Genomic DNA, 16,412 nt, shown 5'->3' on the forward strand with positions numbered 1-16,412 from the left:
GAATAACAAAATTTTTGAATCCGAGGTTGAAAAATAACAACATTCTAATATATTTTTATACATCCGAACTTAAATACAAAATCATACATATTCTTAAAGACTAAAAGCTTTATACATATTCTAAAAGAATATAAACAAAAATAAATAAAATTCTTAAAAAATAACAACATTCTTAAATTGTGAGTATGATCAAACTTTATTCATTCTTCAAGTTATTTCTATTAGGTCTTCAACGTATTTTTCTAGCCATTCCCTTCACAAATACAACAAAAACTAATAATGGTTAAAACATGTTACTTGCAATTGACTATCACTTTATATATTCTGGTAGAATACATAAAATATGACAGAATACATAGAGTATATTCTGGCAGAATACATAGATTTTATTCTGGCAGAATACATTATGACAGAATACATAGAGAACATACAAAAGTATCATATTTACTGCTAATATAATTTTAAATTCCAAATATACAATAACGAGGGACAATAGAAATTGGAATTCAAAATCACAAATTGAACCAAAATAATACATAGACAAATTCATTACCTTTTTAAAAAATTACATAAAACATATGAGTATTCTAATATAACGGTTTAATGTATATTCTAACAGAATATTCAAATAAACTATTCTACCGGAATGATTTAATGTATATTCTAACAAAATGATCAAGTAACACATTTATACATAGATTAGTGAAACTTTTTCTTGTTTTTTGGTTTATACAAAAAGTTTATCAATTAAAAGTAAATCCACAATTTTAGGTTTGGTAAAGAGATAATGGGACAATTGGGACTTACCTCAGTTCGTTGTTGGTTTAAACCCCCACTTATGGCTATCAATAGGTATCAATTAGGATATGTGCCTGTTTCCATTTCTGTGATTCAGTAAAACATCCAGATCAAACATACATTTCTGGAAAGCTCCAAAAACTCCTGTATTACTATTTACTCAGATTATTCCATTTGTCATTCACTTGGAAACTTATTGCTGGCATTACTACATCCAAAATAAAATTTCGACATCCTTGTATTCCATAAACTTTGATCATTTCCCATCCCACCACTCATCTAGATCCCAAATCACACTACAACAATCCAAACTACCAATTTGAACAATGACAAAACTAACTTATTTGGCAAAAAAATATTAAAAAACTAACCGGAACTTTGAAGAGTGAATGAACTAGAAGTGATTCATCATCAGAAATTAGGTTTAAAACAAAGAAATTGATTTAATTACCTGTTGCCGCTGATGTGAGAGCCGAAGTTGAATTCACAGCCGGAGTTGGATGAACGAGAGGATAAATAAAAGGGTCGATTATCACCACCAATATCAATGCATGAATGAAGTGGGAGGCATCAGTGTACGACGTCATCGATTGATTACGGAGCCGACGGTGGAGAGGCAGGAGGAAGAAGCGACAACATGCGTTTGTCGATGATGAACGTGTTCGACCACACACATACTCGTTGATATAAGACAGGATATGAGAGAGACTAGGTCAAATATAATTATTTTATTTCCTTAATTGCAGGATTTCAATTAAATGATCCCTTAATTAAAAGGACAAAAGGTCCAAAATATCCTTAAATGATTTATTTAATTATTTATTATTTCTTGAATTCTCATTGGTGCATTTAGGAACACAATAGTTGCTAGAAACATTTGAACCCTAACTCTCTCTCTCTCTCTCTCCCCCTCTATATATATATATATATATATATATATATATATATATATATATATATATATATATATATATATATATATATATTGTATTTTTAGTATGAAAAGTGCAAAATTGTAATTTTTGTTGTCTAATATTTTCATATATATATATATATATATATATATATATATATATATATATATATATATATATATATATATATATATATATATATTAACATCGATTCATATTTTAACAAAATTGTAATTTTTGCAGTCTAATACATCGATTCATATTTTAACATAAAAGTTATACAAAATACAAAATTTAATAAAGTCTATTCATAATTTAGTACTCAAAATTCACAATTTAAATACAATCATGATATCATTAATTCACTAATTCAGGAGAGTTAAACCTAAACTCTACCATCACTACCAACTACCACATATCAGTACCACCTAGGCCTGCTAATCGTGTCGTGTTCGGGTTGGCGGGTCAAAATATGCCAACCCAAACACGACCCATTTAAATATACATGTCATGGGTTGGCGGGTTTGGAACATAAACCCATATATGACCCGCCAACCCATTTATTTATACGGGTACACAGATTGGTGGGTTCGTGGGTTAGAATTGGTTTCGTGGGTCAGATTCCATAAATAAAATTGACAACTAAACATGAATAATTCTTAATGGTTGATGCAAACATATCCGAATTTTAGACACTTAAGTCTTAAACATCCAAATGAAAATTAAAACCATTCATAGAAACATGTTCAAACTAAACATTAATACAAACATAGATAATTCAAGTGCTAAAGTAATAGCCATAGTTCCCATTTTTTTCTCCCAAAAAACAAAGTCAATTCTCCAGCACCATTTCGATACCTGATTTCGATCACAGAGTAACAAAGGGGAGAGTGAGACTGTGGGAGACCGGGAGATTGGAAGTCTGGAAGAGGGACATACGCTCATACACGATTTGATTTTGAGATTATTATTTAGGGCAAATGGACAAAATGGTTACAGACTTAGGCTTACAAGTTACGACTTACGACCTTAGGCCATCCACCACGAGTCAAAATGTCAAAACAGTCAAATGGTCTATCAATCAATGGTATATATTATATAATACTTATTAAATATTAATACTTGATACATAAATACATTTAAAAATAAAATAATTTTTTTTATTAAAAATACAAACAGGTTGGCGGGTCAACCCGTTTATTTATTGAGAAACCCATATATGACTCGTTTAATAAACTGGTTGGAGGGTTGGCGGGTTGGCAGGTTGAAAAACTCAACCCAAACCCATTTATTTCGTGTCGTGTCGCGGGTCATGTCGAGAATTGGCAGCCCTAGTACCAACCATCTATGTCAACGTCGTAACTATCATTCATTTCAAACCAAATCTGTATATAAAATAATGCATTGTTAGCTTAAATACTATATTCATAGTTTAATAAATATATTAATTCACTAATTTAGAGTTTAACGCAACAATTATAAAAACTAAACATTCTTACATATTTACTTCACAAAAAATACTCATAAGAAAACTAATATAAATATTCATATTTTAACATAAAATTCATAAAAAAAATACAATTTAATACAATCAATTCACAACTTAATACAGTCAATTCACAATTTAATACACAAAATTAACAGCTTAATATATTAAATTCACAGTTTAATACATAAAAACTATACATTCACATCCATATTTTGTACTTAATACTTATATTTACACCTTCAGATATGTGTAGTGTTTCTTTCAAATTTTAATTTATATAATATTCACAATTTGAATTTTACATGTTATTCAAAATTAGAGAAAATAAAATCTATATATAATACTTCTTTAATCTTATATTTTAGAAGCAAAAATAAAATTCGTAAAAAAATTAACAGCTTAATATACTCAATTCATATGAACCTAACCCTATATATATATATATATATATATATATATATATATATATATATATATATATATATATATATACTACTTTATAACACATGGGAACCACGGTTACAAAATTAATTAAATTTTCATAGTAAAATTTTATAATTATTAAACAATTATTTTAAAGAAATAACTATAAAAAAATTATTAGTTAAAAGATATACCAAAGTTTTAAAGTTAGTTATAACTTCAAATTTAACATATACTTTCAAAAAGTAAATGTTTCTATAAAACAATTAAAATCTATTATTTAAAACCTTAAAGTCATTAATTATGATTGTGATTTACCTAATATATCTGACTGACACATGACATAATATTAATGAGATGTTGTATTAGAGTAACACATAGCAAAAAGAGATTAAAACTATTCTTGTATTAGTATAAGGATATATATATATATATATATATATATATATATATATATATATATATATATATATAGGTTTAGGTTCTATGGAAATAAAAAACCCTAAAAATCATAAAAATGCATAAAAAAATACTTAGAGATCACAAAACTTTTTTTTTGAATTTTTTTATAAAAAATCGCAGCTTTTTATTAAAATCCGCTGAAAAAAAATAAAAAATCATCTTTTTTATAAAAAAAAAGTTTTTTTTTCAAATTTTTTTTCAGCGAATTTCTTTAAAAACCTGCGATTTTTTCATAAAAAATGTCAAAACAAAGTTTTGTGATCTCTAGGTATTGTTTTATGCATTTTTATGATTTTTGGAGTTTTTTTGTTTTCCAAATAAACCTTCCCTATATATATATATATATATATATATACTATATATATATATATATATATATATATATATATATATATATATATATATATATATATATATGGTTATTTGATTGTGTTCTAACTATCTGTTGTGTGCATGTAAGATTGATTGTGAACCAATCAAGATTTACTACGTAATTTAGGGTATATGTTTGTGTTAACATCTTTAAGATTCCCTCGTATTCAAAATTTTAAAAAAATAAGTGCTTTAGGAAAAGGCGTAGAAAAAATATTTTGTAAAAATTTGGTCCATCAATCTTAGGATTCTTTTTAAGTTTTTGTTCACATAATTATTTTATTTTCAGTGAATTGATTATTATTAAAATAAATACTGAATATATTGATTTGAATGTTAGAAGACTCCGATTAATGCGGTTCATTGAAAAGAAGCTAATTATGTATAAAGGAGAATTGTATAATTCAATTTATTTTAGTCAGGAAATTACAATTTAGTTTTAAGTTGCAAATTAGATAAATGAGACATGAATAAGGAAATCAAATATTAAGAAGATACGTTGCAAATAACAAAGAGGAAATTTTAATAAGAATCAAAAAACGTAGTTTTAAGAGTTAAGTACCTAAGCTTATATAAGGTTGTTAGGTATATTCACTTTTCCATATAGGGAAAAGTGAATATACCCTTAAGGGTATATAAACTTAGGTACCCAAAGTCACCATACTACGTCGTTATGTATCATATATATACATTGTAATTGTCAAATGTTCTTATAATTCAACTTCTAACTTGATTTACTTCCTACATTTTTATAAATTTCACATTTATCTTCCTTTTACATAAAATTCATTTTTAACTAGAATATATATAGCCTAGTAGGTGTTCGGCAAAAAAAATGTGATGTAAGAGGAAGATAATAGTGGAATTTTGAAAATCTTGAAAGTAAATCAAGTTAGGGGTTGAAGTTTAAGAATATTATAATGAATATACCAAACAAAACGACGTATTAAGGTGAGTTTGGGTACCTAACCTTATATATCTTGGTATATTCACTTTTCCTTATATATATATATATATATATATATATATATATATATATATATATATATATATATATATATATGGGAAAAGAGAATATACATTACAGCCCCACCTAAGCTTAGGTACTAAACCTCTTGAAAATACATTGTTTTACTATATAAAGATTACGGTTAGTGGATTCACGATTAATACTTGAAGATGTAAATTCAAGATCGACACAATAGGGTTTAGGGTTTAGGGTTTTGATAAGGAAGCAAGAATATTGATTATCTTTGTCCTTCGTGACAGTGGAAAAAAGTAATGTTCACTTGGGTGAAATAATAAACGATAATGGAGGAAAGAAAACAGAGATGGTAAAATGATAATGAAAGAAAGAAATGTTCTCGAGGATGATATATTTACCAAGTGAAACCATACCGGGTATATTTACCAAGTTAAAACGACATATTTTTGAGGTTTATGAAAGAACCCCTTTCTAAACTTTTATATTTCTGAGAGACCCAAACTTTCATACTTGACAATTGTTACTCCAAAACATGCTACATGCATATTTATAAAACAATATTTTACATTGATAAAGTCATTACAAAAGATTGGATACAAACCGACTATGTTTTAATATTTTACATAACTACCTAGGATATTGTAATTTTATACAAACATAAACCGAAATACAAAAGTAATAGTAAAAACTATTCTACATCTTCCGATAGTATATAACCATACTGGTTACTTATCTCCTGCAAATTTGTTAAACATTGAGAGGGTAAGCGGTGACGCTTAGTGAGTTCAATAATAGATATAATATAACGTTATGCCATATATATACTTCAATATGGCAGAAGCAAAGAGGAACAATGAACAACAAAGACATATATGAATCATGAGACAAACTTTCCATATCAATCAATGATTTGATTCAAAGATATACGATCAATGAGACATGACAATTTCTATACTTGATATACACCAATAAAGCTTCGGCCCAAATGGCACAGAAGACATACACTTTCTGATTAAACATTTTGGTAGATTTCAGGCTTTCAGCCCTGTCTAACCTTCTGCCAATACCATAGAATCAGTGTTGTAAAAATCGGCCTAGGCGGCCGATTAATCGGCTCCTAGGCGCTAGGCGGACTGCAACCGACCACGTTTATGTGTAATCGCTCAAGGTAATCGGGGTTGGTCAACGACGGTCAAACTCGGAACTAATCGGATATAATCGGAGGTAATCGGAGCTAGGCGGTTTGTTGGTCAACTTCAGTCAACGGATTTTCAAAAAAGATTAAGGGAAAAATTGTAAAAACTGAAAACTTTTTACTAGGGTTCGTTCTCACCTTCGCTCATTCCCACTTCACTCGTTCCCGTCCCTGTGAACAAGTTTTCTATGGTTTCTCTCTCGACTCAAAATTGAAATCGGAGAAGTGGAAGCTCGCCCTCGCCATCGTCCTTACAGCCGGAATCTGTGAACTTCGCCATCGTGGCTGTTAGAGTCGCTGTCTTCCTTGTTCCGACAGCAGTCCGCCTAATCTACACAGGTTAGTGTTTCAAACTTGATTTATGCTGTCAAATTTCGATTTAGTCTATTGTTCGTCGATTTAAGTTGTTAATCAATTGATTTGTGATGAAGTATATACTCGAACCTGTTGCTTCACAGTGAAGACGCAAGTCTGTTCACAAACTCGATTTTTTCTGTTAAACATTGAAGACGCAAGTCTGTTCACAAATCGAACCTGTTGCTTCAATAGAGCTGAGATTGAACATGCGATTGAGTTTACCTGTTGCTTCAATAGAGCTGAGATTGAGTTTATAGAACAGTTTCTTTGTGCTAACAAATCTTTAGCAACGAGTTTGGAAATATGATTGAGTTTACTGTTTATAGAACTTGTTTACAGAGATGTTCATAAATATGTTAAAAATCCTGGTCTTACTTCATATTACTCCCAAAACTTGAATAAATATGTTATTCTAAACTCTGTATTAAAGCTTGGTAGGAGTAAATGGTGATATATGAATAAGATTTATAGTTTCAATGTTTCATACAGCGTTATAGATTATCATAAATTGATTTAGAGATGTTGATTTAGAGATTATCATAACTTGAATAAATGTGTTAATGTATTTTTTTTATAACAGTTGACAATCAATGACATCTAATGCATCTACTACATCTGTTGGATCAACCGCCATTGGTGCACATAAACGTAATTCAGATGATGTTGGTTGGGAATATGCTGTCATCCCGGATAAAAGCAACATGGATAGATTGAAATGTACCTTGTGTGGAAAAGTGTTTGGTGGGGGGATTTATAGGATGAAACAACATATTGCTCATGTGACGGGGAATGTATCTTCATGTCCAAAATCTACAAAAGATGATCAATTGAAATGTCTAAATTATCTTAACGAAGGGAAGTTGAAAAAGAAAGCTAAAAAAGTTCATATTGAAGACTTAAGGGTAGAGGCGAGACAAGAATTGCATGATAGCGTGGATGAAGTAGAAAATTCTTTGGGGTCGAAGGCTCCAAATGTTATAGGCCTCATGGATAACTTCACAAACATAATAAACCCCGAAGAAGTTGTGAAGGCGGGAAAGGGCAAAAATATTGATCTTAACAACATTGTCCGGAAAGAAAGAATATTAGCGGTCCATAAATTTATTAGTAGGTGGGCATATGAGAGTGCGATTCCTTTTCATGCATTTGAAAGGGATAGCTTCAAAATGATGTTGGAGGTTATTGGCCAATTTGGAACCGGGCTTCCATGTCCTACTAGATATGCTTTGAGTGACCCACTTCTAAAGCTTGAAGTTGAAAGAACAAAAAATTTGTTGAAAAAAAACGAAAAAGAATGGAAAGAGGATGGATGCTCGATTATGACGGATGCTTGGTCCGATCGAAAGAGGAGAAGCATTATGAATTTATGTGTTAATTCGAAGATGGGTACCGTTTTTTATCTTCAAAAGAATGTTCCGGTGAAGCACATACAAGCCAACACATATATGAGTATGTGGAATCTTGTATTCAACAAGTTGGTCCCGAGAATGTTGTTCAAGTTGTGACCGATAATGCCACAAATAACATGGGGGCAACGAAGTTGCTAAAAGAGAAAAGTCCATCTATTTTTTGGACATCATGTGCAACACATACCATTAACCTCATGCTTGAAGGTATTTACATTATTTTATTTATTTATTGTATTTATTATTTTATTTGTTTAGTACTTTATGTAGTTTAAAAATGTTTAATTATATATTATAATTTGTTATTTAATCGTGTTTATTTTTCAAGGTATCGGAGCACTCCCAAGGTTTAAGAAAATCCTAGATCAAGCAAAGAAACTAACCATATTCATTTACGCTCACCACAAAACCTTGGCGAGGATGAGAAGTTACACCAACAAAAGGGAAATTATCCGACCGGGAGTCACGAGATTTGCTTCCGCCTTTCTAACATTACAAAGTTTGTCCGAAAAAAAGGAGCAACTAAGACATATGTTCTCTAGCAACGAATGGGAGGAATGTAAATTTTCCGGTAAGCCTAAAGGGATTGCCTCATATAAAACGGTGACAAGTGTCCAATTTTGGTCCGGTGTGACACAATGTTTAAAAGTGTTCTCTCCTTTGGTGAAAGTCCTTCGAATGGTTGATGCTGATTGGAAGCCCTCAATGGGTTTTGTTTACGGGGAGATTAAAGTTGCAAAAGAAGAAATTATCAAATCTTTGGGTGGTAACGAGAAACACTACAAGCCTATTATAGATATCATAAACACAAAAATGAAAGGTCGACTAGATTCAACTTTACATTTGACATCTTATCTTTTGAATCCGTATTACCATTATAATGATGCATAACTCCAATTTGATACCGATGTAATGGATGCGGTTCTTGATTTTTTTGATACATTATTTCTTGGAGATTTAGAGATGCAAAGGCAAGTCGTAACTATTGACTTGCCAAAGTACAAGAAAAAGGTTGATAGATTTGGTTCCGATCTTGCAATTAAACATTGTAAGGTGAATGATGCCGACTTTGATCCGGGTAATTCGTTTTCCTTTTAGTTATCTATTTATCTATTTTATAAAATTTTGATATTTATCGATTAATAATGTGTTTTTGTTTCAAAATCATAGCTAGTTGGTAGGGACTATTTGGTGGCACAACTCCTCATTTGACAAAGATTGCAATGAGGATTCTTTCTTTAACTAGTAGTTCATCGGGTGGTGAAAGGAATTGGAGCACGTTTGAAGGGGTTAGTAATATAAAACATTAAATTTATATTTTATAAAATTTAAATATTAAGCATGTTTAAACTCTTTGTTGTGTTTAAATTTGTAGGTACATACAAAGAAACTAAATAGATTGGAGACAAGCAAATTGAACAATCTTGTTTATGTTCAATTCAATGCTAATTTAATGGAGAAAAATAAAAAGAGAAAAGATAGAAACATGGAAGTGCTATTATCAAATCATTCTCTCTCCGCTCAAGAATGGATTGTTGATTGCGATGATTGTGATGTAGATGAAGTAGACCCCAAAACGGTTGATGAAACTCTTGAAACCGATGTTAGTCAAGCACCCCGAGAAAGTCCAAAAACGAGGGAACTTTTTGATGAAGATTTCGAGTCCGAGAGTGAGGATCAAGTGTTAGAAGAAGACGAATATGAGTCGGATGGGGTTCAAATAATGGAAGTACGTGGTGAAGATTAGAAGAAAATTGTTGTGCTTGTTAAAACTTATTTTAAACTTTTATGGACTTGTTGGATATGATTTAGTGTGCTTGTTAAACTTATTATTAAACTTTTATGTTTATTTTGGATGATAAATGGTTGTACTTGTTAAACTTATTAAGTTATTATTAAACTTTTATGCTTATTTATTTATATTCTTAGTATTAAAATTAGATTTATAATTTTTTGAATTATTTTTCTAATAATTAATGGTCCCCGATTAATCCCCCGATTAATTCCCGTCTAACCGATTAATCCCTAAACCCCAGTCCACCGCCTAGCTAACGTCTAGCGTTTTCTGCAACCTTGCATAGAATAGAAGTCATTCTCTTACGGAGACATGTTCTACATGGCCAGAGGCTACATACCAGTACCAATGTGAATCTAAGTCCTTTCACTGTTCACATGGTCAAAGGTATTACTTTGCTATTAAAAATAGCGAATAAAAATAACACGGGAAAATAACCCGGAATAATAACACTGAAAAGCACATAGCACATGTAACACATAACATACAATTGTTCCTATATATTAAACTCACCGTGAAATAACCGGGGGTTAAAATAGTAATTTGGGCAACACTTCGTTATTATAATTAGCTTTCTTCGTTGAAAACGGGGAGTTTTCTTGAGAACCGGGCCCTGCAAGGGTTGGGCTTCAAACTGAAAAGATAAATTTGTCGGGGTCTCCGGGCACTTCGGGACGTGTTTCGGGTGCTAAAATTGATACCGGGGCTTCGGGGAATGTCAAAATAGTGAAAATATTGAAAAAGGGGTGAAAAATGGCAAAATCCAAAGTTTACCCGGGAGATCTCGCAGCCACTATTTATAGCTACGAGGGTCAGATCCGAAGGAAGAACACGCGGCAGCTGGAGCGAGCTTCGGATGCGAGGAGTCATCGGTTTCGGACGCGTCATCGGCTGCTCGGACACCTGTGCGACACGCGTCGCTCCTCGGACGCGCCACGACTCGGATGACGCAGCTGCTTCGGATACGTGGCCAGCTCGGAGCGAGGGTGACGTGGCTGGTCCGGATGAAGCTTATCCATGCGAATTTTCTTGGAAATTGAACACCAAACTTCTAAAATTCATAACTTTCGCATACGAGCTCCATTTTTGACGTTCTTTATATGCACACGTAGGTAAAATCATGCTCTACAACTTTCGTTTAGACTTCGTTGGCTAATTTTGAATATATTTTTAATATTATTATTTTTAACAGACTGGGACAGGAAAATCCGTTAAAAATTCATAACTTCTTCATCCAATGTCCGTTTTCGTCTGTCTTTTTACCGTTGTACTACTATTGACGAGACCTTCAATTCTCGTTTAGGTTGTGTCGGCTAAAAATCATTCGATCTAAAATTCGAGTTTTTAGCTGTCTACTGCTAAGCTGAAACTTAGAAAAATCAAAATTTCCTCATATGAATTCAGATTTGGGCGTTCTTTTTATGAAAATTCTCGGTTTAACAAGTACTACGACTTTCGTTTAGATCACCAAGGCTAAAAAGTAATTTATCAAAAACTCACTTTTTACGTCATTCGGCGCCGTGCCGGTTTTGTCGCGGATCTTCGATTGGTCATAACTTCTTCGTTATAACTCGGATTTCGACGAGGTTTTCGCCTACATGTTTCTAACGAGATTATCTACAACTTTCAATAATAAAATTTTACTTATTTCAAATTTTATATTTTCGCTAAATTTCACTATTCGGCTTTTAATTGGAATCTCATAAGACTTCCAATATTTTCTGAGTGATTCTAAACATAGTTTTACTTCAATTCTAGTAAAAACTATCCGTTAGAACTCAACACTCAATTTCACATAATATTTCATAATATTATTCTCTTTTATAATTTACAATACACGATTTCAAAACGTGTATGTTACAGTTTAGTACCTAAGCTTAGGTGGGGCTGTAATGTATATTCCCTATCCCCTATATATATATATATATATATATATATATATATATATATATATATATATATATAGAGAGAGAGAGAGAGAAGTAGGTTCATATGAAAACAAAAGTTATTGTGAGAACGTAAGAACACTTCTCAACCAATCGTTTTATATAATTAATTTTATAAAAATAAAAAGAATAAAAAGGCACTTGTGGTATTTTAACCTTGCATTAAATATAAACAATAATTTTCGATTCCTATTATTAAGGAAGCAGTTTTAAATTTTGATTATTTAAAACCCTATACTCTCTTTTTTTAGCTGCCATATCACACCCACCCACCGTCTTCTTCTCTTCCTCCCTCTCCCTCGCCATCAGTGGAAATAGTTTTATATTTATCTGTAGCAAACTATTTACTTCCACTTCTACTGTCTTGAAATCAGAATCGAGAGGAACGGTGGTTGTTGATTACCGATTTCACAACTCCGACGCATATGATGTTTATAAGTCCAAGGGTTGCGCTTTTTACTTTCTTTAGGCGGTGAAGATGACAAGGTCAGAAAAAATAGCAATTATATTATATCTTATCTCCTGATTTCCAATTCCATGTCTCTCATCTCCTCTATCGCTCCAATTTCCAACCTTGATTACAATTACTTAAGTACATTAGTGAACCCAAAATAAAATGATGATTCAGTGGTGATGGAGAACCTCGAAAAAAGATCAAGTCCTATTGAGTTTTAATATTTTTATAGAAAAGATGATTTCACTTTTAATGTAATCCATCTGTGATCAATTTGTTCCATAAAGGATATATGGCTGTCTAATTTGCAGAATATGATGTGGATTTCATTATATTTGTACTCTAATAGTTTTTAGATTATTTTAGAGAAAGCATGTTTTTTTTTTATCTTTTCTTGATTGGCTTTAATTCATGTGATATGTTTATTGTTTTCTTTGTACACAATTGAAGACGATTCTCTTTCTCCACGAACGGTAAGAGTATTGCTTTCATTTACTGATTAACTGAATCTTTTTTAATGACCACCAAGTGTTTGATCTATTGCCTGAGTAAAGATGGTGCATTTCCTGTTAACTTTTTTCTGTACATACATTAAGAATGTTTTGGTTATACTCACCCTCTCTCTGTTTTCCTTTTTTTCTTTATTTTGAATGAAAATGTATTTTAGATAAAACAATGTTATTTAAAAAGCTTGCTGTCATATTGTTATTCAATTAAGAATTTTTGTCACTACAATCTATCTCTACATACATATTATTAGATATGTGTTTATTTTGTTATGAATTTATTTTATAAAATTGACTCATGATTAATTTAGTTTAAATTGATTCTTGTTTGACAGCTGATGGCTTTTTAACTACTAGAGTGAATAATGATCCAGCAGCAGACCCTTTTATCGAAATACTGCATCGCCACCACCACCACCACCACCATACATCCAACGCTACAATTGGTGTTAATACAAGAGCAAGACCAACACCACCTTTTGTATATTCATAGAATAATATGATTTTTTTTCCTTTTATGGATAAGCATCCGATAGACTACATGAATATATTCTGTCATGAATATTGTATATGTGTACATATTCTGTCATGAATATTGTATGTGTGTATATTTGTCATCAATATTTATGTTTTCCTCCATGAAAATTGTATGTGTGTCAATTTGACAATGAATATTTATGTTTTTATCTATAAAATTTGTATGTTTTTACATTCTGTCATAAACATTCATGTTTTTCTTTATTAAAGTTGTATATATTCATATTCTGTCATGAATATTTAGGTTTATAACAATAAAGACTTTATGTGTGTCTATCATAAGTTTAATATTCATATCACAAGTTTCATATTCATAAACGAATTTTGCACAAGTTTAATATTCATATCAGAATTTTAAATTTTTTGAATTCTAAAATAAAAAATATCATTTTTTTAGTAATGATTTTTATATTTGAAAATTCAAATTATATCAAAATTTTAAAATTTATATTTTTTTTCAATTTCATTTTTTGTCATAAATTTTGAATTTGAAAGTTTCATTAAAATACCTTAAAAATAGGTAACTAATAATATTTCCATATTTATATTTTTGTTATTGTACCATTTTACCCTTATTCTTATATAAATAGTATTTTTAATTATTTTTAATTAAGAAGTTACCTAAATTATAAGAGAAATCAAGACCATATACTATTTTGATCTAATGGCTGATAGACGTTCTCACGTTCTCACAATAATCCTTGTTCTCACATGAACCATCCCTTATATATATACAGCCTAGCTGGGTTGATGCACCGGGTTTTATACCCATGTGGGGCGTGAGGTCGAGAGTTCTATTCCCTTAAACTACCTCTTGTGGTGCCACATGTGGGGAATTTTTCCCTGGAAATCCCTATGGGGGCTGGGTTTGCCCTGTAAAGGAGCTCGAACCCGGGGTGCTCGTTGAAATATTGCGAGTAGGCTCCACTTAATTCGTTTGCCGTTTCAAAAAAAAAGAAAAAGAAAAAAGAATATATATATATATATATATATATATATATATATATAGGTAAGTTCAATTGAGAAAATAAAAAAGGTTGAGAATGGGAGAAACATTCTTAGCCACTCATTTATTTTTGCCGCAAAGCCTCCGTTGTACCAGCGAAAATTGATAAGGAATACACATGTGTTTCCAACAAAACATGTTTCCTTAAACCATGCTAATCATTACCTTAATATATAAAAAACATAGTTTTTTTTCGTTTTATTAATTTTTAAGAAGCTATTTTTATCGAAAAATGATTTTAAATATACCAAAATTCATGATTTTTTATTCTCTACAAATAGACATCCATATTGATATACTTTTCAAATAATATATATATATATATATATATAGATATATATATATATATATTTATATTTTCAGCTATCGTTATTCATAAATGAATAAAAATGCATCAGATTTTTGCTAGAGTACATTCGTTATTCACTTATGAATAAAAATATATAATTATTTTTTTTTACAGTTTAAGTATCATTTATACTACTTATTCATATATGAATAACAAATTAACTGTAACAAAAATCTGATAAATATTTTATTCATATATGAATATAAAATATGACGACAACTAATACACGTTTTATTCATATATAAATATAATTTATGACGAAAGATGATGCAAAAAAAATATATTTTAATTAAGAAAACTTTATTACGTGTCATATTCATATATGTACGATACTTAAACTATAAAAAAAAAAGTTAAAAATACGTTTTATTCATAAGTGAATAACGAATGTACTGTAATAAAAATCTGATAGATTTTTATTCACTTATAAATAACGAGAGCTGAAACTCTAAATTTTTTTTATTTTATCTTAAAACTATATCAATATGGATGTCTATTTATAGAGAATATGTAACGCCCCGATTCTCAGGTATCGATTTTAAATAAGAATTTCCTTGATTCAAAGTCTACTCGACGAGTTGGTTGCCCTACTCGTCGAGTAGCAGCGAGTTGGTCCGCGTGTTTTTAGTGACCTACTCGCCGAGTCCAAGAAGGGACTAGACGAGTAGGAGCTGGAGGAAGAAACCCTAATTTCCGGGGTTTTGCACCCTATTTAAGGATCATTTATTCCCCCTAACCTCTCTTACTGCCTCCCTCGAATTCAGAAACCCTAATTGTGCTTTCCCTCTATTTTTGTGTGTTTCTTATCTTGAAAGAAGATCTTTGGAGAAAGGGGGCTTGGAGTTCAAGAAGTTTGAAGCACGTGGTTGTTGTAGATCCGGATTCTTCTCTGTTTTGGCACTGTTTTGAAGGTAACAAGTTGCTACCTTGACTCTCCTTTAGTTAGATCTCTTCATTTATGGGTTTAGAACCTTTTTGGGGTTTTTGAGGTTGTTCTCCGTTTTGGGTTAAGATATGAGGTTTGCAACCTCAGATCTGGACTCCTTTAGTCCCTCCTTGTCATAAAGTATCAGTCTTTGTCAAGATATGACCTTTCCTCTACCTTAAGCCACTCCTTTAGCTTGTTTTGGGGCATTATCATCTTGCATGCACGTAAAGTTAGCAACTTTACGTGATAATCATGCCCTAGGAGCTTAGATCTGCAATATGGAGCGTTAGCATGACTTAAAAAGCATCTGCATGGTTGGAGGATTGAAGGGAATCGGCGAGTCGCAAGGTCGACTCGGCGAGTCATATGAAGATAGTCATGTACTCGACGAGTTGGATGAACAACTTGGCGAGTCCGATGAAGTTCACCTTGGGCTCGACGAGTCAGTCGAATGACTCGGCAAGTCGGCTAGGGTTTTTCCCAACCTTTG

Source organism: Lactuca virosa, chromosome 2 (assembly GCF_052849685.1).
Source record: "Lactuca virosa cultivar CGN04683 chromosome 2, Lactuca_virosa_CGN04683_v6, whole genome shotgun sequence".
Lineage (NCBI taxonomy): Eukaryota > Viridiplantae > Streptophyta > Magnoliopsida > Asterales > Asteraceae > Lactuca > Lactuca virosa.